Here is a 25,323-nt window from a genome sequence, read left to right as displayed (position 1 = left end):
AGGCAGTTGAAGGTATTAAAAATAGCATGGGATTTTGGTCCAGACTACCCCTGGCCATGATGGGGAGAGCGGCCCTGATTAAAATTGTAGTCCTGCCCAGACTGTTATACTTCTTTGTAAACATCCTACATGTGATCCCCAAGCTCTTCCTTGCTAGACTCCACAGCTTGTGCCGGGGGTTTATATGGCAAAACTCCAGGAATAGAGTGGCTCTCTGGAAACTACAAAACTTGTGTGACAAGGGTGGACTAACCGCCGAATTTCGAGTTGTATTACTTGGCAGGACAGCTGTAATATGTGGCCAGGTGGTTGTCTGAGGAGGAAACAGCTGAAATTAGGCTGTAATGTAAGGATCCTGCCCCCTACTTCCTTAGAGAGACCGTGTGGTTGCCTAAGGTGAAGATACTGGGAATGGCGAGGCTGCTGGTGCTTGGCTGGGAGGTGTGGCATAGAGCATGGCGGACCGTGGGATTCCCGACCCCGCTCTCCATACAGATACCGCTAGTGGCGATATATGGAGAGGACTCACAAATGATAAAAGGGGGTCCGTAAATACTGGGACCTGATGGGCCTGGCTACTCTTGGGGACATATGGCAGGAGGGGGAGGCACTGGATTTTCAGATTCTAATAGTGGACACCGGAGTGCACAAGGACCAACATATTACCTATTCCAAAATCATCAGAAAGGTGCAAGAAAGGTGGCCTACGGTAGTGCTAGCGGAACAACCTGATGCTACCATCGAGACAATTTGACATCTCGGAGGGTGAGCATGAAATATCACGCATTTATGAGCTACTGGGAACCAGGGTGGGGAAGGAGTTGTTCAACTGAGGCGAGATTGGGAAGAAGAGGTGGGAGAACCCATGTCGGATGGGCAATGGGACAGAGCCCAAAAGTATCATAAGAAGGTGTCCCGAAACGCGAGGCTCCAGCAGATCCAAATATATATCACTGATAGAGCATATTTGACCCCCAGCAAAATTGCCAGGTTTGGTGGCCCGGCGACACAGAAATGCCCCAGGTGCAGGGAGGAGGAGGCTGGGATGCTACATATGTTTTGGGCTTGCCCAGAGGTGGGAAGGTTTTGGACAGAACTGAAAATGCGCTTGGCAGAGAATGGGATTACGCTGGAGGTGGAGTCAGCTTGGGCATGCATGCTTGGGGGCTTTCCCAGACCACGCAACCTGAGGCACATTAGCAAGATGAAGGACCTGGCCTACATCTTGGCCAAAAGAAGGATTGCAATTTGCTGGAAAGCAGCCTACAGGCCTAGAATTGAGATGTGGTGGACGGACCTCATGAAGTGGGCAGAGGCAGAAACGGCCGCCTGGTACGAGGCGGTCAGCAGGGGGTGGGGGGGGGGAGGTGGGACCCCTAATAGCATGGAGATAATTGGTGGCCTCGATGGCGGGTCCCTCCCAGGCCGGCCATAGTGATGATGGCACGGAAAAGACAAAGGTAGCGGATACGTCTGAAGATGAACAGGCTGATGATATGGACACAGGGGCTCGAGTTAATGGGGTGGGAGGGGGAAGGACAGAAGAGTGTACTCTGTAATGTAATGCTGTAAAACTTAAACATGGAAGCCCTAACTGTTTGTAATGTTTGGTGTGTTGTTCAAAATAATAAAAAAAAAAATAGAGCAGTGCTGGTGACAACACCTCAAGGAGACCCTGTAAGCGGGACAGAGGAGAAACGCAGAGAAGAGAGTCCCCAGGGCATCAGTGACATGGCACTCAATAAGGAGAACCTGAAGGATTGTATTAAAGGATCGGCAGAGACGATGACATTTCAAAATCAAATTGCAAGCCTCAAGTAAGAACTAAAGGGCTCCCTGAAAGAGGTCAGAGAGGAAATCCACATCCTAGGGAACAGAGTAGATGTTACGGAACAAGGCCCCCTCAGAAATCGCCAATGAAGTATGACAAAACTCAGAACTATTAGAACAAATTGGTATGGCGACACACAATTTGGATATTTAGGCGCAAGATCTTGAACACTGATCCCGAATGTCTACATTAGGATCAAAAGCCTTGCAGAAACAAGCACGGACGCAGAATTAAAAATTGTAGTGCAGCAATGCTTTGCAAATTTACTATAAGACACCTTGCCAGAGGACATTAGACTAGATCGCATCCACAGGGTAGGTCCAATAAGATCTGGACCAAGAGATGTGCTGGTGGCGTTGGCCTAGTATGAAGTGAAAGAAAACATTCTGGGTGCGGCAAGGGGTGAAACATCTATCACAGTTAATGGCTCACACATTCTTCTGTTTCTGGACTTGGCTGTGACTACATTGCAGAAAAGGAGAGTAATGGGCCCTGTGCCAAAAGCGCTATCGGCTAAAATAATTCCAGTGGACCTTCCTGTTTGGTATACTATTCTCATGGGATGGGAAACAGCATAGGGCCACCACTTGCACTGATGCCCTCTCAATTCTAGGGCTGGAGGAGGAGGAGGAGGAGGAGGAGGATGAGGAGGAGGAAGCTGACTCTAGGGAGAAACAATGGTGGGCCCCGCCGGCAAGGAGACCCACCATGGGAATGGACTGTCTTGCGCGGGAGGAGATGAGAGAAACTAAAAGGTCTGCTCACCAAACGGAGTAGGAGAAGGCTGGCCCAGACGGAGGCAGGCATCTGGCTGGTACTTGTAATCTAACATAGGTTTTGTTACACCTCAGTATTTCAGGATAGAACGTGGGCCTGCTCCCAAGACCTCTTGGCATGAATTGTTGGATGCTGGTCCCAGACCGGGAAGGGAAGGATAAAAGGGAGTTTTGGGGGGGGATAGGATGCGGGTGGGAGGGACGGGGAGGATTGGGTCACATTGTCTTAGTCTAGGGAGGCGCCAGAGGAATCTGATACATGGAATACACAAGCAGAAACACACATAGAAGCAATGAACATAACATTTCTCACGCATAACATACGGGGTCAGAACACCCCAATAAAACAGAAGAAATTAGAAGCGTAAGTTAAAAGTGGGGCAGCGGACATAATAATGCTGCAAGAGACTCACATTAGAAGGGTAGAGAGATCCATGTTCCATCCACACCAATTCTCGCCCATATACCAAGCACATGCAAATGGGAAAACAGCTGGGGTCCTGATAGGCCTCAAACACGCTGGGTGCTAAGGTGCTCCGTACTCGGGTAGACCCAAACGGTAGACACATTATTATTCGAGTAATTCTTGAAAGCACAGTACTAACCATAGGAACATTATACGCCCCTAACTCAGCACAAGAAACATTCATACACTCGGTTCTGGGGAAGCTGGAAAACATTGTGGAGGGGAAGGTTCTCTTGACAAGGTATTTCAATTTGGCATGGGACCCTGGGAGGGATAGGAGTGGCCAAGCGATTACCGGAGGCCAGGGACCATCAAACACTTTAAGGGACAAGTTCACAGAAATGGCTTTGAAAGACTACTGGAGGGCTAAATAGGGGAGCAGGGGTGGCTATACGTGTTTTCCCATGTGCACTACACTTTTTCCAGAATGTAATACGTATGGGGTGCCCGGGGGGTGCTGGCTCGCAAACATAGAAATGGATCTGATCTCACTATATGATCATGCCACCTTAAAGGTCACATTAAGGGGCTAGAAACTGGGCAACCACTCTGATCTTGGACACTGCCAAGGGAAATATTATACGATTGTCATAAGAGAAATGCTGAGAGAGAAAATTAACAATTATTTTGGGGTTAAACAGCACTCCAGGTGCACCCCTAGATAATATACAGGACGCCTTTAAGGCAGTGCTCAGAGGGGAAATAATCTCACTCAAAGCACAGAGAACCAAATGGAGGATAGGTTGGAGAAGGATCTAGAGGCCCAACTGGCCGATGCCCAAATAGAATTAGCAGAGAATAGGAACAATGAAAATTATAAAAAAAGATAAAAGATTTCAGAAGACAGTCGGAGAGGCTTCGTAAGGAAAGAGCAGCGAAAACCCAAAACAGTGATACTATATTAAAGTAAACAACGCAGACTCTTAGCAAGACAGCTGAAACAGTGGACTTACTACCGCAATATAGATGGAATAAAGAATAAATGCCTGTACTCCACAGAGTTTCCAGACCAGCTAATAATACAGGAGCATCTAGATAAGCTACATATGCCAAAAGCAACTCCAGAAGATGGGGGAATTTCTAGAGTAAGAAATAACAGAGGGAGTTGGTGGAAAAGATGATAGCTATTCTCAAGCAATAAAGCACCAGGTTCAGATGGGTTTCCGGCTATTTTTCGTTTGGGCACAGCGAGAGATCAACATGCTCAATTTCGGAGGCCAAGGTGATCCTCTTTGGGAAACCCAGCAAAGACTTAACAATTTGTAGCTCCAATCGACCCATAGCGCTGCTAAATCTAGATGGGAAAATATAGACAGGGATCCTAGCTGCCAGAATGAAAACCATCCTCCCCTATGTGATATGTCAGGATCAGTAGGACAACTAAGGGGAGCTCCATGAACAGGAACTAAAAGAAGCACTACAGCATGAACCACAAAAAAGTGTTCCCGTGTTGAAACGTATTAATTTCCAAGTAGAAATGATTAATTTGACTATTGGGTGAATTAATCACGAGATTCATCTAATACATGGCAAATGTATATAAATGTGTGAAATCAATACCACATAAATCAAAAAAAGGGAGAGAAAGTAAAATAAAAAAGTTGTATTCTTGTTTTGTGATAATTTATTTTAAAAAGGTTTTAAAGAAAATTTGGTATATGAAGCATTCAAAGTAATAGAAAAATATGGTATAGACACATTTGATTACAAAGAGGTGTAAAGAGACACTGCTGAAGGGAAACCAGTAACAGAGAAAGATAACAAAAGAACACAAATTGTGAAAGCATGAAAAAACATACTTGTGTAAAAGAACAACTTACTAACTGACCCTAGCTAACTCATCAATGTTGATGTGAGTTTCACATCGATTTGTGTCCGTAGCTATGAGGCGTCCACATATATTTTATGGGGGACATACAGTGAAAACATCAACAAATGTAAAGCTGGCAGTTGATGCCAAACAGAGGCTGATAGAGGAGACTGATATTAATGAAGTCCTACGCCTACCGCTGTTGTTAAAACATGAACCAATATTGAGTTATTAGCGTGATTTGCCAAATGCTAATAATAATTATTTAGCATTTATATAGCGCTACGAACCCTCAGGCTTCCGAGCGCTGCTTAATATTACCCACAGCGGAGCTCATTAATCAACCTCAAAAGGATGAAAGGCTGAGTTTGGCCCTGCCGGGATTCGAACCTACATCAGCAGGCTCTGCACAGATGTCAAAGCGAGCACTCTACTCGCTGTGCTATCGGACCGGCTATGCTGTTGTCATAAGAAGAAAAACTGTACATAGATAGTACACGAGCGGGAACGGCACAACTGGCGTTTCGGTGGAAACAAGTGTTCGGGGATTCAGTTGTGAATGCTAGTTTAGCATGCTATAATGTGCATAGTGTTGAGGTATTGTTGAACAAGAAGAAATAAAGGGAAATGGCCCCAGAAGCTTTAGCAAAGAATGAAAAAGAAGGGAGAGGAGAGACCTTCCACCTTGAAGTAATACTTGCCTCTTAAAACAGGGGAGAATCATTATAGGTGAGATGTTATAAGATGCTATACTGGCATTCACAACTGAATCCCCTAAAACTTGTTTTTGGACTATTCTTTGTCTCACTGTTTCTTTTCTAATCACCTGACCGGTGTTGGTCACTAAAGGCCTGCGGTTTAGTTCTTAGATACCCTTTCTGGGATTGCTGGCCCGCTTCACTCAGGTACAATTCAATGTCTGTTTAACACATGCTACATGTAGTATAGTGTTTAACTATAGTACCACTTATATCAGGACACTTATTGGTCCGTATACTCCATTAAGTACATTATTTTTGTATTCCGTTTAGGGGATGCACAGAGACAATCGTTCCTGACGAAGGTGGTGCATACTCTAGTTTCCACTGAAACGGCAGTAGTGCCATGCACGCTCGTGTACCAAGTACAGTTTTTCTTATGACAACAGCGGTTGTCGCGTCACGCTAATAACTCAATATTGGTTCATTGTTTAATAACAGCGGTGTGTGTATGACTTCATTAATATCTGTCTCCTCTATCAGCCTCGGTTTGCCAGCCTTACATTTGTTGATGTTTTCACTGTAGGTCCTCCATAAAATACATGTGGACGCCTCATGGCTACTGACACAAATCGATGTGAAACTGACATCAACATTGATGAGTTAGCTAGGGTCAGTTAGTAAGTTGTGTTGTGCTTTGACACAAGTATGTTTTTTCATGCTTACAGAATTTTTATAAAGCTAATGTCTAATTCGATTAATTTGACAAATGATTGTCTCTTTTTGGTAAGCAAACGTTTCTGTTCTTTGGTTATCTTTTTCTCTGTTACTGGTTTCCCTTTAGTAGAGCGTTCACGCCTTCAGCAGTGTGTCTTTACACCGCTTTGTAATAGAATTTGTGTATACAATATTTTTCTACTCTTACTTTGAATGCTTCATATACTTCATTTAAAATAATTATTTAAAAGAAAATGATCACAAAACAAAAATACAACTTTTTTGGTTTCTTTCCCTTTTGATTTATGTGGTATTGATTTCACACATTTATATACATTTCCATGTATTAGATGAATTTCGTGAATAATTCACACAATAGTCAAATTAATAATTTCTACTTGGAAATTAAATAGTTTCAGCACAGGAATACTTTTTTGTGGTTCATAGGTCAGGATCAGTAAGGCTTTATAATGGGGAGACAAACTTGGGACAAAATTAGAAGGGTCAAACTTCTTATTGAGAAAACTGAAATCAAACCTGTCCCTGTGACACTGATCGCCATAGACCAGAAAAGGCATCTGAGGCATTTGATAGGGTAGAATAGCTATACCTTTTCATGGCAATGAAACATATGGGGTTCGGTCCTAACTTTATTCAAATGGTAGGAGCGAATTATAAAGACCCCTCAATATGACTTTCCATAAATGCACACTTTTCCAACACTATACAGATCAAGTGGGAACCAGGCAGGGGTGCCCCCTGCGACCCCTCCTATATGCTATTTATTTAGAACCACTGCTATTCTCAATTAGACAAAACCAAACTATAAATGGCATTCCGTTTGGGGGGGGGGGGAGTCATAAGATAACTGCATATGCAGATGACATGCTGATTACATTGGTGGAACCAGAATCGTCAATCCCGACGCTGTACTGGGGGAACAGAAAAAAATCTCAAGGCTGAAAATAAATGACTAAGCCAGAAATTCTAGGACTGGGCCTATCAAAGGAGCAATCCACCACCCTGCACAATTGCTCTCCCTTCAGAATCGCTAGAGCCAGTATAACATATTTAGGGGTAAAGCTAACATCTAAAATGTCATACCTCTATATAGCAAACTACCCAGACATAATAAAGAAAACACAAGAAGACTTTTACAAATGGACTCCCCTTCGAATAACATGGTTAGGACGTATAATTACAGTTAAAATGTTAAAATGGTGACCCTGCCCAGACTTTTACTTCAATGGATTGCTTTTCTCCCGCAGATTCTTCCTCATGATAGAAATCCATCATCCCGCTGTGCTGTTCGGAAACTTTTCGACAGGACATGTCGTGGACCTCAACTGTCGATCCGTCTTGTCTGGCTCTCGATTGTCTGCTCCGGACATGACGTCAGCCGCCGTATATATACCACAACCCATCCCTCAGTTCACTTTTCCCACGTGCTTGCACGCTGCATCGGGAACACGACTTGAGTTCACTCAACGTTCTAATTGTACTTTGTACGCTTTTTACATCAAAAACCTTGATGCGATGTTGTCCCACGGGTTTTCAGGCTTCAAGGCTTCAAGCGATGCCGCGATTGCAAGGCCAAAATGTCTATGACCGACCCCCATGACGTCTGTCTATGGTCTCTGGGTGCTAGTCACTACATGGGTGGAGGCCTGCACGTCATGTGCAAAGGTGCAGCTAAAAATCCCTGCGTGAGAGGGCTGGAAAACGGGCTTTGGGCCGACCTATCGCCGAGGCTGAGGAACCCTCCCCCGACAAGGGCGAAGAATGACATTGTAAAAAGACCAGGAAACAGTCCATTCCAAGAGCCGGAAGGAGAAAAAGCAGCAGCACCACTGCCATCGACGCAAGTCCAGCTCGACGGGCCCGACCACTCGCTTTGGCAGCTAAAGCGGTGCTTGATGCTCCCGACCCTAAGCCAGCCACTTTGTGGACATCGTCGGTGTCGAAAGCGTCTTCGAGTGTTGCTCCCTTCAGGAATAAGTCACAGTAGGCCCAAAGCTAACGATGCCCATCAGTTACCCGAGCGTCCCTCAGTGCCGAAAGTACCCTTGGCATCGCAAGCTTCCGCTTCGAAAACCTATCCTCAAGCCTTCGGCACCAACAGTCTGCGATGGTTCATTTGTGCCACTGTCAAGATCGGGTTTCTTCAATTCCATGCATTCCATTTTTAGAGTCGATGAACACGATGACCCGGTCGACCCTGTTTACACCGGAGCCAGTGGCATTGGATATTTTAAAGACCAGGCTGATTTATTGGCTTTAGCTCAGGTTTTACATGATGCCAGTGGTCTGGATACTTCTCCAGACATGGAGCTACAGCAAAAACAGCCCTTTACCTACGCTAGTGGGAAGTTCAGGGAGCTGATTCACAGTGTAGACGACACCGTGGGCTTGAAGGCTTCCACTGCCCCTCTTCAGGGGTGTGACCTTACCAACATTCTGGACGAGGGTCCCACAGTCGAGCACAATATGCCTTTCAACACAGCCATTGCGGACCCCTTCTGTCAGCACCCTTGTACCATGCCCCCTGTGAATGCCAATTTTACAGGGAAGTATAGGCCGGCAAGAGGAGATCCTTCTTTCCTCGCCACACACCCTTCCCCGGAAGCATTGGTTATACAGGCTGCCACTGTTTCCACCAGACCCGCGGCATCCACCTCTCATCTGCCTACGGACAGGGAGGGGGAAAAATGTGACGCTTTGGCCAGAAAGGTGTTCACTTCTGGTAGCATGGCACTCAAAGCCACTAATGTTGCGTGTGGTTTTGCAAAATACTCGTTTGGCTTATAGAATGCAGTAGAACATGCTGCTGAGAGTGACATATGGAATGGATTTTTACAGCTGGTGGAGGATGGGAAGGATGTTGCCAAACGGTCGTTACAAACGGGCCAGGACGTAGCAGACTGTGTTGGCAGAGCAATATATACAGCAGTTGTGATGAGATGCCATGCATATCTTAAAACTGCTGGCTTCTCCCCAAATGTCCAAAAGGGTTGCTGGACATGCATTTTTACGGTGACATGCGTTTTGGACACAAAGCAAACAAATCCTTGGAGAAATTCAAGGAGTCAAAATTGGTGGCTAAATCTTTCTGCCTAGCAGCGCAGCCCCCTACACCTGCCTTCAGCTTTGCTTCCGGGGACAGAGGCTTTAGACGTTAAGTGTCCTATGGCAGGAAGGCGTAGTTCCCGCAAGCAAGGCAATGGCAGAGGTACTTCTCACATCCTGGAAGTGGTAGAGGGGCCTCTAGAGCCCAACAAGCAGTGGCATGGTCACCAGCGCCCTCTAAGCCGCTTTGATTTTCCCCTCCACTATGCACCGGTTGGTGGATGGTTGGCAGGGCATTGGCCTCTGTGACAGGAAATAACTTCTGATGCTTGGGCCCTGCATTTGATTTGGCAGGGTTATTGTCTGCCTTTCCTAAAGATGTCTCCAGACAGACCTCCACCTCCCCCAATCCAACCGGGACAGGAACTCCAGGAAGAACTGAGAGCCCTATTGTCAAAGGGTTCTGTGGAAGAGCTACCTCCCGATCAAAGATGGTCGGGTTGGTATTCCTGTTACTTCCTGGTGCCCAAGAAGTGAGGAGGTCTGTCCCATGCTGGACCTCAGGGCCTTGACCAAGTTCCTGAAGGAGGACAAATTCAGGATGGTGACGTTGAGTGAGATTCTGCATGCTCTTGAACTCCAGGTCTGGCTGGTGTCAATAGACCTACAGGACGCTTATTTCCATGTGCCGATACACCAAATGCACAGAAAGTTCTTATGGCAACAAGCACTATCAGTTCAACGTGCTGGGATGACCTCCACGCCAAGGGTCACCAAGCTCATGGCAGTAGTTGCGGCTCACCTCAGGAGATTCGGTGTCCATGTATTTCTGTACCTGGACCACTGGCTAATCCAAGGGAAGTCGGCGGGGCAAGTCATGTCTCATCTGGAAGACACCTGCCTGCTACTGCACAGGCTGGGCTTCTCCCTCAACTTGAAGTCCCTTTTGATGTCCGTTAAGCAGCTCCAATTCATCGGAGCAGTCCTAGACACCTGGGTAGGGAAGGCTTTTCCTCACGATGAGAGAGTCGGCAACATCGCCCAGATGGTGCAGTTGTTTTAGAACCATGTCACTCTTCCAAAGGTTTCCTTCCTCTGCATCTTGGGTCTCATGGCCGCCTGTATTTTTCTAGTGCCAGAGGCCAGGATGCGTATGAGATCCCTTCAGTGGCTCCTGAGGGACCAGTGGTCTCAGTATCTGGAAGCTCTCACGGATCGCCTTTTTTAGTGTCCAGCAGTGTCTGCAAATTCGGCTGATGACACACGTGCAGAAATGTGTTGGCGGGGGGAACCCTTCTGGCCTCCTTGGCACCAGGCGCAAGTGGTCACGGATGCGTCCCTGAAGGGTTGGGGTGCCTACTGTGAGGAGTTGCAGGTGAGCGGCCTATGGTCTCCATCAGAAGCCAAGTGGCATATCACAGGCTGGAGTTGCGGGCCATCAGGTTAGTGGCCATGCACTACCTCAACAAGCAGAGTGGCATGCACTCCTGCGCTCTCTGCACAGAGGCAATTCAGCTGTGGTTCTGGTTGAGAGAGACCCAAATCTCGGTCTCAGCAGTTTATCTGTCAGGGACAGAGAACACCTTGGCAGATGCTCTGAGCAGGTAGAGCATGGTCTCACATGCGTAAGAAGTGTGCCAGGAAGTCCTAGAGGAAGTCTTCACTTTCTTGGAATACCCCAGTAGTGGATCTGTTTGCCAAAGAGTGCAACACGAAGTGAAAACAGTTTTGCACAAGGGAATTTCCAGCAAACGGTGCACTAGGCAACGTGTTTCTGGTGGATTGGACCTTCGTTCTCCACTATTCCTTCCCTCCTATTGCCGTCATTCCTTGGGTTCTCAGGAGCTTGAAGAGATTGCGAGCATCCATGATCCTGATCTCCCCGTATTGGGCCAGGAGAACATGGTACTCCAATCTCCTGGATCTGACCATCTGTCCACCTCACTGGTTGCCTCGGTGGCCGGATCTCCTAACTCAGTTGGAGGGTTGTGTTCTCCACCCGAGCCCGGATTCCCTCAGCCTATATGCATGGGTCTTGAGAGGATAAGGTATGATGACTGGGACCTCTCAAAGGACGTGCTTGAGGTATTGCTGGCTGCACACAGACCACCTACTAGATCTCTGTACGCATGCAGGTGGGGAAGATCTGAGGCATGGTGCAGGGAATGCAAGACCGACCCGATCTTTTGTCCCACCACCACAGTGATTGAGTTGCTTCTGTCACTGGCCTCTTCAGGCCTTCAGGTTGCCACAGAGAAAGGGTATTTGGTTGCCCATTCTGTGTTCATGAGGTCCCCAGACCAAGGTTCTGGGTTTGACCTACTTGATGTTGGCTCCGTTGAGCATATGCATTCATGTTCTCTGCGGCTGTTGTCTCTTAAGACAGTCTTTTTGGTCACAATCGTGTCTGCCAGGAAGGTTGGCGAACTGCAAGCCTTTTGCCGCAAAACCCCATTTCGGAAGTTCTTTCGTGAAAAAGTCTCTCCAAGTCATGCCCGGTCTGTTGATTCACCTGTCTTTTACCCTCCTCTGCATCCCCTAAACAAACCCTTTCACAGTGGATTATCTTCTGCATATCCAAGTGTTACCAATCGGCAGGCAAGGAGCTTCCAGCAGGCATCGGGGCCTACTTGACCAGAGGGGTCTCAGCCTCTACAGCCCTCCAGCGAGGGGTCCCTGTTAAGGATATTTGCAGCCACTTGGTCATCCTTACATACCTTCACCAAGCACTATGCCTTGGACGTTAGCTGGGGAGCTGATGCGTGATTTGGTTGGGCGGTTCTACCGAATCTACTGGTTTAAATGTTTCTGGCCTCCTCTGTTGTCCTAACTGCTTGGCGAGTCTATCATGATGCGGGAGAAAAGCAATCCATTGAAGGAGAAATTGCCTTACCGTAATGTTCTTTCTATGGATTCTTCTCACCCAGATTCCTCATCGACCCGCCCATCCATCCCTGCTCAGAAGGTCCTGTGGCTTGTCGCTTCTGTCCTAACAAGAAGGCATCTGGTATGACTCGGATGACCTTTTCTGTCTTTAAAATGTTTTCTTCTCACATTGTTGTGGTTCCACCCTATTGGGGTGTATCCTTGTTAATGTCTTAACGGCTGGTTAGCTTCCTCCTTTGGTTTTTCTTATGCAGTGTTCAATCGCGAGGGGAAATATTTAGAGGAACTGAGGCATGAGGGCGTAGTGACATGATATATATGCGACTCCTGACGTCACACATAGAGCTGACGATCGAGAGCCAGACTAGATGGATCGACGGCCGAATCGAGGTCCACTACACCCCTGTCAAAAAGTTTCCGAATGGCAAAGCTGGATGATGGATATCATGATGAGGAATCTGCGGGAGAAGAATCCATAGAAAGAACATTACAGTAACATACTTTCTCCATCTATTTCAAGCCCTTCCAATTGCAGTCCTGCAGAAAATATAAACATTTATTTGGCAAAATAAACACCCCAGAGTTTCCTTGGAATTATTAATGACACCAAGGAAAAGAGGGGTGCTGGGGTTACCTAATATGAGCAGATATCACAAAGCGGCAGAGCTGAGAGTGGTGAGAGAATGGTGCACAGAAAGTAGAGCGAAAACCTGGGATTGAATAGACCGAGCGGTGGCGGGTGGACGGGGAAGGATAGTCCCCAGAGTGCCAGTTCAGCTCAGTTCTTCGGACAGCATGCGACATATGGGACCTTTGGCTAATAGTCATCTATCCTCATGCCCGCACCATTTTCTCCCATATTTGGGAATACAGACTTTTCCCCCAGTATGGAGAAGGGCAAGTTCAGACTTTTAGGCAATAATTGGAGTAGCAACCCTGTGGGAGACTACACCACCCTTGTCCTCTTGCTATTAGGTAACCCAACTATTGGTATAGGTCTGTACTACACAAGTTGGTAGTGTGACCGAGCGGCCAGACTTATCTCAAGAGGGGTAAATGGGAGCTGTAGACTCGAAATACACACATACAAGTATCCAAACAACACTTTTACTCAAGGTTTTCTAGTAAAATAATGATTTATTTAACGGTCAGTTTTTAACCCTTTAAGTGCCATGGGTATTTCTCCCCAGTGTCAGGGCCTTTTTTGGTGATTTCGGTATGTGGCCATTCAATGGCTTGTAACTTTTTTGTCACATGACATATATCGGCCAAATTCGGCTCCTTTTTTTCCCACATGTAGGCAGTCGTAACGCCACCCAGGAATCCCAGGTTGCTGTAGGGGGGTGAGAGAAAATAAGCAAAAAGGGCGAAAATGTTGGGTTTTTTCAAAAAATGGCAATAAAATGATGTACAAAGAAGCCTGTGGTTTTTTCCTTGTAAGCGCTAGGAACAAATGGTTTGCTGCGCTGAGTTCCCCAATTTCCAGGCTTTCAAGAACAGGTTGAGTGGAAATGGAAAATAATTATTTTGATGTGGTTATCAACCGTTTTGTGGGAGGTAGGCGATTTTGGCCATTTTTGCCAATTGGACATGCATGGGGGAATGGAAGAAAAGGGCATGAAAGCCGAATTGGAGGACAGAAAGGCATATATTTCTGAAAAGTAGACAAAATTCCAAGTTTAGGAAGGGGTTATTTGCGTAGGTCAGGCAAGAACTAGGTAGGGGAAACTGCCATCGATTGGGGGAAAAGCGGGAAAATGACTGAAAAAAAGGTATGTGTTGGACATGGTTGGCTTGGTACGGCAATGGCTTCTATGAATTTTGAGAAAAGCAATGCTCCGCTACATTCCCCCGACTCTTGCCGTTAGGAGAGCACACATTTTTTGTAGTGTTTTACAAAACAAGCAATACCACAAGCCAAACACTGAACCATGGTACACAGGAGTATTACGCTCATGGCCTGACCAGACGCACTTACCATGTGTAAATCGGGAAAACCAATGTGGTGAGGAACGGCAAGCATACATTTTTTGAAAGAGCACAGGCAGACGGTAGGTGACGTGTGCAATTTACAAAAGTGTATGGTGGCTAAAGCAGCGACTAAATGTAGGTCACATTTGGGAAATGAAAGGGTTGTGAGACAAAGGGCACCAGCAAATGGGTCAAAACGTTATGAAAACCACACAAACACAACACATGGCCTACCGTCCCGCGTTCCCACAGGTGTCCCAATCAAAACGGTACCTCACGTGTGGGTGCACCTACCTGGCTGCCAAGGGGAAAGCCTAAAACACAAGTAACCCCAAGTATGTCTTCAGAGCGGAATTTCAGACATTCTGCCGACCGGCACAACATACAGATATGGGCCTCGGGTGTCCAAGCCACCAAGGAAAACAGGGAAACCCATGCATTTCTGAAAAGAGGACACCCGTGGGAATCCGCAGAGGTATGATTTGCGCACATCGCCCCAGAATTTATTACCCAGACAGCCCTGCAAAGTCCGAAATGTGGGGGGAAAAAAAGGCATTTTCTGCACATGTTGCTCGGCGCACCAATCGAAACACGCCCCCAACAACACATGGCCTACCTTCCCGCGTTCCCACAGGTGTCCCGATGAAAATGGTACCTCACATGTGTGGGTGCACCTACCTGGGCGCGGAGGAATAAGGCTAAACCACTGCTATCCCCCCCAAAGGGTTTGGGGAGGCATCCTACAGATTTATGCCTGGGGTGTTGCAGCCACTAAGAAAAACAGGGACCCCCATGCATTTCCGAAAAGACACCCGTGGGAATCCTCAGAGGTATGATTTGCGCAAATCGCCCCAGAATTTATTACCCAGACACCCCTGCAAAGTCTGAAATGTGGGAAAATGAACGCATTTTCCACACATTTTGCTCGGCTCATTGTGTTCATGTGGTCAACCTACAGATTTGGGCCTAGGGTGTCGAAGCCAGCAAGGAAAACAGGGAACCCCATGCATTTTCCAAAAGAGGACACCCCTGGGAATCCACAGAGGTCTGTCTTGCGCAAATTGCCCCAGTTTTTATTAGCTACAATCCCCGACAAAGTGTGATATTTGGTGGGGGAAAAAACGCAATGTTCACTTTGTCTGGGGTTCTGGGTAATAAATTCTGGGCCGCTTCGCGCAAGTCAGACCTCTGCGCATTCCCACGGGTGTCTTCTTTTGGGAAATGCATGGGGTTCCCTGTTTTCCTTGCTGGCTTCGACACCCTAGGCCCAAATCTGTAGGTTGCCCACATGAACAAATTGTGCTGTGGCGAAAGGCTTGGGGTTACCAGCGGGTTACCCTTTTCCTTTTCCTTTTGCGCCCCCGGTAGGTGCACCCACACATGTGAGGCACCTTTTTCGTCAGGACACCTGTGGGAACGCGAGAAGGTATGACATCTGTTGGTGGCGACGTGTTTCCGTGAGTGGACACAGGGAAATGTCTCTGAAATTGGCTGGAAATGCAGACAATTCTCAGATATTTCCCTCTGGCCACTCACCGAAACACACCGCCAACACACGTGGCCTACCTTCCCGCGTCCCCACACGTGTCCCAATGAGAGGCAGACCTCTTGTGTGCAGGTGTCGTACCTGAGTGACAATGGGTACATCTTTTGTATAGTAACTTCTCTGTAATGCGCTTAGGGAATAGTAAAGTACTGGTAGTAAGCCATTTCACATGCACCTTTCCGCACACTTCCCATACATACCAGTCACAATGCAGTTGGACATGCAAGGTGGGATTTAGCACAAGGAGAAACCTTCTTGTGTAGCACAAGAAGGATCGTCCTTGTGAGCAGTGATGCCACGACAAGGCACCCACCGGATCACTGGCCATTCGTATCCCTTTCGTGTCTGCAGTCAGTTGGCATCCATTTCAGCAGTTGCACTTCTACCAAATCACTAGCACCAGAGCAAGTGTATCTACACATGAGCATATCTACACACTTATACCACGTGGACATGTGCTTACAATGCAACTGTCTCTAGCAATATCTTAACTAACATTTGGCAGCAATTGTATAGCAACTGTGTCTGCATGCAAACTTTATGTGCCTGCAATCACATGTGGACACTGATAGCAAGTGCATACTGGCTCACTTGGCTACCCTGCCCTACAGGTACTATCTTCCACACCAGCTTTGAGTATGCCCATAGCAACTATGGGCAAACATTCTTATGTTCAACCGTACCCACACAAAACACCCACCCTGCAACATGACAATCATTTCTGCAGAGCTGGAAAAGTGCATTCACAGAAATTGCATCTGCATGTTCTTTGTATCTTTACCTAATTCACACACCAATCATATCCAATTCATTCCTACAGAAGACGTGTCACTTACACCGCACATAACATTACTCGCAGTAAAACAATAAACAAGGCAGGATGTTACGAGGTACGCAAGACACCGCTGCCATATAGTTGGTGTCCAAGTACCACTTTCATGACACTTAGACCTCAAGGGAGGGAGCCAAAGTGGCGTGTATAATTTTGAAAAGACACCCCTTGAGTGGAGGGAACCTGAATGGTGTTCTGGTCTTCCACAACGCACCGCTTGAGTAGAGGGAGCGGGACTGGCCTTTCTTTGCATGCCAAATCTTAGGTGGAAGGGGCCAGATTCGGGTTCTCTGTCCAAAGTACGCCAGAACCGGATGGGGCTTTCCAGATGTTTTTTTCTACGGCAATCCCGAACAGGAGCAAGCTGCACTAGCGTGCCTTGCCAAGACACCCCAAAGGGGAGTGACCCAGAGTGATCCACCCTTCTTCTCCATGCCCCGCCTCAACTAGAGGCGGTGGAGTGGCATTCCTTTCCAAGATGCGCCTGCTTTGGAAGAAACAAGCTTTGCGTTACTTTGCAAGGCACACCACGCGCAACCTGCCTTTTCCTTATGAGGCAGACCTGAAGTGAAAGGTACCGGGGGTGATGTCTCTTTCCCAGGCAGGCCTCAATTGGAGGGGGCAGGACTAGCATTGCTTGCCAAAGCACGCCAAAGGGGAATGGCCCGCATGGCACAACTCAAGTACAGGGACCCGTAATGATTACTATTTCGCAGGCACGCCTCCAATGGAAGGAGCCTGATTAGCGTTCCTTTGCAAGTCACGCTTTGAGCTGAGGGATCTAGACTGATGTACATTTCGTAGGCAGGCCTCAAGAGAAAGCTATGGCTGTGGTTGCGTTTCCAAGGCAGACCTCAAGTGGAGGAAGAAGGACTAGCAATGCTCATGAATGCACGCTAAATCAAGTGAAGTGAGTTGACATCCTGTTGCATTTTCATTGAAGGTACACCTCCAGGGCAGGGTGCAAGAGTGCCATTCCTTTATAAGGCACGATTTCTGTGGCTAAGGGTCCCTTTCAGGGAATTTTCGGAAATCAGTCGATCTCCCAATAATTTTCCTTTGTGTGATACAAAAGGAAACATGGCTGAGAGGGCAGGCTGGGAAGGGCATTGGGGACAGTACACCCGAGTATCCTTCCTCTTTCCTTGTTTTGTACACACCTTACATTTTCGGTATGGTTGTGCCTTCGTGGCAGTGGGAGGAACATAATCACGAAAGTGTCGCTCTTGCAATCTGGCCACATCTTCGACCTCTGGAAAGGAGGGAATTTGTATATGAACATTAGCCAGAGATTGAACAATTGCTAATTGAAAATCCAAAAAGGAGAGGTTGTTTTCTGCAGTAGCTGCACGGTACACCACATAAGCATTGTACGTTGCCATATGCACAATGTATGTGGCTAACTTTTTGTACCAGAAACGCGACTTGCGTTCAGCGTGGTATGACTTAAGCACTTGGTCATTTTTGTCTACTCCACCCATGTACTTGTTGTAATCCAGAATGCAATTGGGCTTCAACACTTGCTGAGTCTGCCTGCACAGAGGGACAGCTGAAGTACTTTCATCATGAATAGTACTTATCATGTACACGTCCCTTTTGTCGCAGAATTTCACTGCTAACAATTCATCCCGCCGCAATGCCATACATTGTCCCTTGGCCAACTTCTTACACACAAGTTGTCTGGAGAAGCCTTTGCGGTTACTGCGGATTGTACCGCATGCCAGTGTGCCCACATTGAACAATTCCTTGAACAGTGGAATTCCAGTGTAGAAATTGTCTACATACAAATGATGTCCCTTGTGGAGCCATGGTGTGAGAAGATCCCAAACAATCTCCTCACTTGTCCCTAAATGGGCTGGGCAGCCCGGAGGGTTTAGGGTAGAGTCTTTACCGATGTAGACTCTCATGCTGCTGACATAACCAGTGGTACTTTCACACAACATGTACGTTTTAATCCCATATCGTGATCTCTTGCTAGGAATGTATTGCCTGAATACTAGACGACCTTTGAACAACACCAGCAATTCATCAATGGATATGTTCTGGCTAGGAACATACACCTCTGCAAATCGGTGAGTGAAGTGGTCCAGAAATGGCTTCAATTTGAAGAGCCCATCAAAGTTTGGGTCCGTTCTGGGTAATGCTGCAGAGTTGTCGTTGAAGTGCAACAAACGGTGCAGTTCTTGAAAGTGATTTCTGCTCATTGTAGCTGAAAAAAACGTGCAGTAAAGTGGTGCTACAGTAGACCAGTATATCGCGACAGAGGGCTTGTGTCCAATTCCCATGAGCAGAATGAGACCCCAAAACTGTCTCATTTCAACATCGTTTGTGGGTACCCATGCTTGTGCTCTGGAGTGGGGTTTCAGAGTGGGACCCCCTAGACCTCATGAACTGTGCAGCGTATAAATTGGTTTGCTGAACCACATCTGCAATGAACCCATCACCAACAAAAAGGTTGAAAAAATCAATAGGCTGAAACCCTTCTGTATTCACTGTGCACCCTGATATACCAGTGAAAGGGGGCACAACAGGCTGAGCCATTGCTGGAGGCACCCAGAGCGACTCGAGTCATGTCAGGAACTGCCACATTGCGTGGCCGTCTTGCACGTCCCCTCCCCCTTACAGGTCCCCTGCGTGTGGGAAGTGTGCGCAAAGATGGACGCACACTTCCTTCCTCTTCGTCATCAGATGACGATTATGAGTGGGAGGAGGGACTTTCGTCAATGGCCATCTCACTTCCCTCCTGCCCCTCAGAAGCACTATCTTGTTTCAGAATGCATGTACACATCTGTGCCTTGCTCTGAGCCAGACTCCATCACTACAGCTAATGCCTCCGCACCAGACATTGATCGCCGAGAAGCCATGAGTACCTTCGCTATGGAACCCTTCACTGCCCAAAGACCAGATGAAGACTGAAACAATAAGTATGTGTGCTTCTCAAAGTATGGAACGTAGCACAGTAAGTGGTATTCAGTGGCACAAACCTACCCCACACAAGTACACCAAAAGGTCCAGACTTTGCTCACAAACTGTAGCAGCCCTCTGCAATATGACGTGCTCCCTGCACGCTACAATAAACGGAGTACTACTTTGTAAACACTCACGTGAAATGCTAAGGACCAGCTGACTGCTTTCCTACAAGTGATTAGACAGCTACAACACACCTGCACCTAAAAGAAAGAACAAAAAAATCTATGGACGATGTCCTCTTCCGATAAACTTTACAGAAATACAAGTGTGGGGACGAGGATTTCAGCCACACTACCTATTCAGAAACAGCCAACATGCTTTGCACCATGCCCTCCTCCATGGGATGCTTGTGGATGGGAAATCGAGGTGATAAGCAACCATGCAACGTATTAGTGATTGGGTGAGTTGAAAAGCCATAGGCAATGAAGAAGCAGAAAGGGAAGATAAAGTACACGGCAGCCCCTTCCAGGCAACTGCTGGCACACTTTTGACAAAAACACCTGCTCATCTGTTGTAAGGGGAAAGGTCACAAGGACGAAATTAATGCAAGGCCAAGCAAATTGATTTAGGCTGATGCAAGCGGTGATGGGTAGCTAGGAAATAAGCAGCACAGACATACTGAATGCATTGACATGCCATGAACACAGACAATTGCTAGGAAGTGGGAGTCTCACTGACCACATACTTACTACCATTTTTATTCACATTTCACATATTCCAGTACATCCATCAGTTACTGGGCAACCCTCCCCGTAGAATAGCGTCTGGGCAAAATCCATTATGTCTCCAATGAACATCTCCATGCCTGTTTTGGAAAGGTGCACCCCATCTCTGTGAAACATCACAGCACCTTTGATAATGCCATGGTGAATGGTCCGTATTCTCTTGTTGCCCTCTGTCAGTATAGTGAACTCGCCATTCAGTTTCCCCACCGAGCGGTTGATGGCCCTTGTATTCCCTTGAGTTCTCCAATCAATCCTGGGAATCATCTGGGACCAGGCCACCAGTGTTTGGAAACCTCTGTGCAATCCATTCAAGGTCTGTCATGAGCTGCTCCCGTACCCCCTTCCGTCCCACAAACACAAAATCATTTCCTCCCAGGTGCACCACTATAAGGTCAGGGGGGGGGGCCTCACCTTTTGCTTGGGCATCGATGATGGCTCCTCTGAGCTGGTGAAGGCGCATCCCCCTGACCCCAAACCAATGCACTGCAAGGCCATCCCTTCCAGACCCAGATGTAGGTGGCCCTCGGAAAAGTCGTGCAGCCCTTTGGATATAAGAGTGGCCGAAAACCCACACAACCCTCATCCTCACTAGGAAATGGAAACCCCCATGATTATGGCTATACATACAGTTTACCAAATAACACAACGATTGCTTCAACACATGGCTCTTGTAACAATCCCAGACACATACTTCACCCACTCAGAACGCACCTCTCATTTCAGATAACAATAGGTCGACACATAATTGCCACAATTAGGAGGGTTGCATGAGGTGGGGCCCTCCATTTGGGGTGAGCGGGGGGGTGAGGGCAACCCTCTATTGCAGTACATCATTCGCTGCCAGTTTAGGGTGCCCCTTAGCCCCCCCTAAAAAGCAGCCTATGATTTTGTATTCTTTTTTTTGTTTACCCAACTTCGCTTGGTGCAGATGGCCACATTAGTGTGGCAATCTGCCCCCAGGGTGCCCAAACCCTACTGCCCCATCTATTGGGGGTCTTGCCCCACCTTTTGTGGTGGCCCTCTCCGCCCAACCCCAAATGGGTGGCAGGGGCACCTCATGCAGGCCTCCCTGGGCCTCCTACAAACGGCTGCGTGAGGTACACCCCACCTCCATTTGGGGTCGTGGGGGAGGGCCACCACAAAAGGTGGGGCAGTAGGGTTTGGGCATCCTGGGGACAGATTGCCACACTAATGTGGCCATCTGCACCAAGCAAAGTTGGATAAACAAAATAATACAAATTCATAGGCTGCTTTTTAGGGGGGGCTGAGGGGCACCCTAAATTGGCAGCGAATGATGTACTGCAACGGGGGTTGCCCTCACCCCCCCACCCCAAATGGAGGGCCCCACCTCGTGCAACCCTCCCTGGGGGCAGATAAGGGGGGCCCACCTCATGCATCCCTCCCTGGGGTCAGATGCCCCTTCCTAGGAGCAGATATCAGCCCCCAGGGAGGGTTGCATGAGGTGGGGCCCTCCATTCGGGGTGGGGGGGTGTGGAGCACCCCCGTTGCAGTAAATCATTTGCTGCCAGTTTAGGGTGGCCCTCAGCCCCCCCTAAAAAGCAGCCTGTGAATTTGTATTATTTTTTTTGTTTACCCAACTTCGCTTGGTGCAGATGGCCACATTAGTGTGGCAATCTGCCCCCAAGGTGCCCAAACCCTACTGCCCCTTCTATTGGGGGGGCTGTCCCACCATTTGTGGTGGCCCTCTCCTCACCCACACCGAACGGAGGGTGGGGCACATCATGCAGCCCTTCCTAGGAGGATCAGGGAGGGCAGCATGAGGTGTACCCCCCTCCCACCTCCCCCTTCCCTCGATTTCCCCCCACCCCCCTTTTCACCCATGGGGGCAGTGATGATCTGCCCCCAGGGGTCTCTGCCGCTGTGGCCCCATGCCTTGGGGCCACGGGGGAGGGGGGCTGCTTACCTAGTAAGCAGCCCCCCCACCCCCTGCGTCACAAACGGATCTGTATTGATCCGGTGGCATTGCTGCCCGCGGATCGCGCGCCCTGCGCCCGATCTGCGGGCAGCAATGCCACACAATGGGTATCGTTGTAAAGGGGAGAATCTCCCCTTTCCAACGATACCCGCCTCGATCTCCGGCTTGAAATACAGCCTTAGATCGAGGCAGACAAAGAAGGTCTCTTACCTTCTCTCTTCGCCGCAGCAGCCGAAAATGGCTGCTGCAGTGAATTTACTTTCAGTTTCACGCCGACGTGCGTTACGCATGCCGACGTGATACTGAAGGTAATCCAGCCCCCTGCAGTGAGGGGGGACCTCCCCCTCACATAGCCTGGGGGTTGGATTACAGTTTTGAGCGATCCCTGCAAAGCAGGGATCGCTCAAAACAAGGTGCCGAAAAGGACAAGCTATCTCGTCCTTGGCACTGCGTGTGCACTGTCAAAAACGAGATACCTCGCCCTTGGCACTGAAAGGGTTAATGAGCATTCTTTAAAAGGGGCAATGTGCAACAATAAAAATACACTTCAAAATACGTTCTCAGAACCAAGACAAGCAAGAAGACACTATTTAGAGATGCTTCATAGATACTTACTACACCCTGAGGTGACTTCACTAACTAGGACAGTAATGGCATTTATATATCACTTTTGTACTTGTTAAAATTCTGAGGTAGGTAAAAAGAAAAGGTTAAAGGAAGGAAAAAGGTTAACAAGTTCTCGGATCATGGGATCACTTTTAAAATTTCCCAATGAAGCCTAGATAAATCTTTTCCCAGCAATATTAGTTAAAAAACAATGTATCGGGAGACCACCAGGGGACGCAGGCGAAATGGCAGCCTGAACGCTCGCCTCTCAGATGACCTCCGAGAAATGGTGGAGAACCGATGACTTGCCGCCTGCATGCAGATCTGACACGCTGTTTCAGAGGGAAAAGGGATCAGTGATCACCTGACCCAACCTCGAGTAAAATCGGAGTGGGACTCCTGAAAAACGAGCAACAAGCAGCAGAGCCACCGGCTCTCTGTGCCCAGCAGAAAAGCAAGCTGCGTGGAAGAACAGTGGCACGTGGAGGCGCAGTCAAGCAAACTAAAAGGAACACAAGAGAGCTGCAATCCCAACAGCAGACCAGGGACTGGCCCAGCGAAGCGAGTCGGAACGCTCTGGTGTGGCAGACGTGAAGGAGCCAGCAAAGACTGCAGCGGTGTCCCTCTTTGCAAGGCACGGGTGGAGGAGCACCTCAGGTGTCGGCTGCGCCGGCAAGGCACCTCACCTCAAGAGTCCAAAACGCGCCTTCAACACCAGCCACTCAGACAGCACCCGCCGGAGACTGTCCTACAACCTACAGACACGGAGGAGGGGGCAGCCGGGTGGACCTACTCGGTCCTACACCCACTACGGAATGCACCAGAACTAATGCAGTGAGGAGGGTGGTGCAGTCTTTGAGCAGAGCGAAGGGCGAGCCGCAAGCCGATGGGATGGCCTGATCACGAGGAGGTCCCTCTCCAGGAACGTGCCTTCTGACACAGCATTCATCCCCTCAGTGAGCTCCTGGAAGGGGAAAGGAGAGCACATTACATAAATCAGTACAGCAGCTCTTAGCAGAGCACAAGAAAAGGTGAGTGGCAGACTCTCTGTGAACTCCCTTAACCCATAGCGGCCTTCCCTCGGGGAGATGGAAATAACCAAGTGCATATGCAGAGCAAGATAGACCCATCCACAGCCCAGAAACTACAAGAGTTTTGCTGGAGGAACACAATCATGGTGGCCTCCCAACCCCAGGAGGGCCCTCTCATCCCAGGGGGTGACCAGGAGACCTCCACGAAAGCGGACGTGCGCCTCCGGCTAGACTAGATCCGCTCCCTCAGCAACATCATGACTACGACATTCAACGCCCTCCAGGAGAGGGTGCATAAGATTGAGGACAAAGTAGAGGCCCTGGAGAGCTATCAGCAGTCCACTGACGACATAGAAATGAAAATGAAAGCCGGTTCCAAGACCTAGAACAAAGAAACATAGACCTGGCTGCAAAAGTCGATGATTTAGTAAACGGAGAGGGAAGAGCAAATATAAGAATCCAAGGCTTTAAGTAAGCCCCTAACGAAACGCCAGCGGCCCTGAAGAAAACGGTTAAGGCCCTTGTGGGCGCACTCCTTCCTTCTCTCCTGACTGTTGAATTGGAATTCGAAAGAGTGCACTGAGCAGGTGGTCCCCGGCCGGCCCACGATCAGTTCTGTCTAAGTGCCACCACTACAGGCACAAAGTGGAAATTGTGAAGCATGCAAGGGAGCGAGAGCATATAGACTTCGAAGATTCAAGAGTTAAAATCTACACTACACTCGCTCTTAGGCAAGATTGTATGCAGTACTCATAAGCTGCTCTACAATAACGCTGACCTCCTGGAAATAGGGATCCAACCTTTGGTATAAGTCTGAACTACACAGGTTGGTAGTGTGGCTGAGCAGCCAGGCTTATCTCAAGAGGGGCCAATGTGAGCAGTAATGTTGTGACACAGCATTTCACTGTAGCAGTTATTCAAATAAACACTTATACTCAAGGTTTCTTGATAAAACAATTATTAATGTATTTCACATTCACTTGTATAAGCCTTCTTCAGAAGAGATCAATATATATGTAACAATTAAAATACACATCAAAACACACTCTTAGTTTCTCTATATCAGATGATACCCATTGGGGATGGCACATAGACACGTCCTACACCCTCAGGTGACTTAAATAGCTAGGACACTGTGACCATTGATTTATCACTGGTACATTTAGAGCAATACTGAGTTTGGTGCAAAGGTTAGATAGGTGAATAAAACAAAGGTTAACAAATAATTCATAAACAGGTAAGTACTTTTGAAAACCTTCCAATGTTCAGTAAATTAACCTGAGGAAAAGATAAAGCAGAGTCAAAGGTGAGAAGAGTCTCTCAGGGAGACAGAACAGCCAATGTTAATTGCACAAAGTCTAGGGGAGCTGAAGATCTTCATTGCAGGTAGGTAAAAAGTCTTGCACAATGATTTTCGAAATGTTTGTAGAAAATAGAACACTTGAAGGGCCAGATG

The 25,323-nt window shown here is 47.9% G+C and overlaps 1 protein-coding gene across 9 annotated transcripts in view; it reads left to right on the top strand.

Moving 5' to 3' along the window:
* LOC138480864 (phosphatidylinositol-binding clathrin assembly protein-like) overlaps positions 1 to 25,323 on the top strand; it is a 1,856,059-nt gene that overhangs the window by 1,538,055 nt on the left and 292,681 nt on the right. The gene's annotated exons all lie outside the window — the stretch shown is intronic.

The sequence above is a fragment of the Ambystoma mexicanum genome, chromosome 5p, assembly GCF_040938575.1.
Source record: "Ambystoma mexicanum isolate Mex_15411 chromosome 5p, UKY_AmexF1_1, whole genome shotgun sequence".
Lineage (NCBI taxonomy): Eukaryota > Metazoa > Chordata > Amphibia > Caudata > Ambystomatidae > Ambystoma > Ambystoma mexicanum.
The sequence above is the reverse complement of the archived record's forward strand: the minus strand, read 5'-3'. Positions and strand labels throughout refer to the sequence as shown.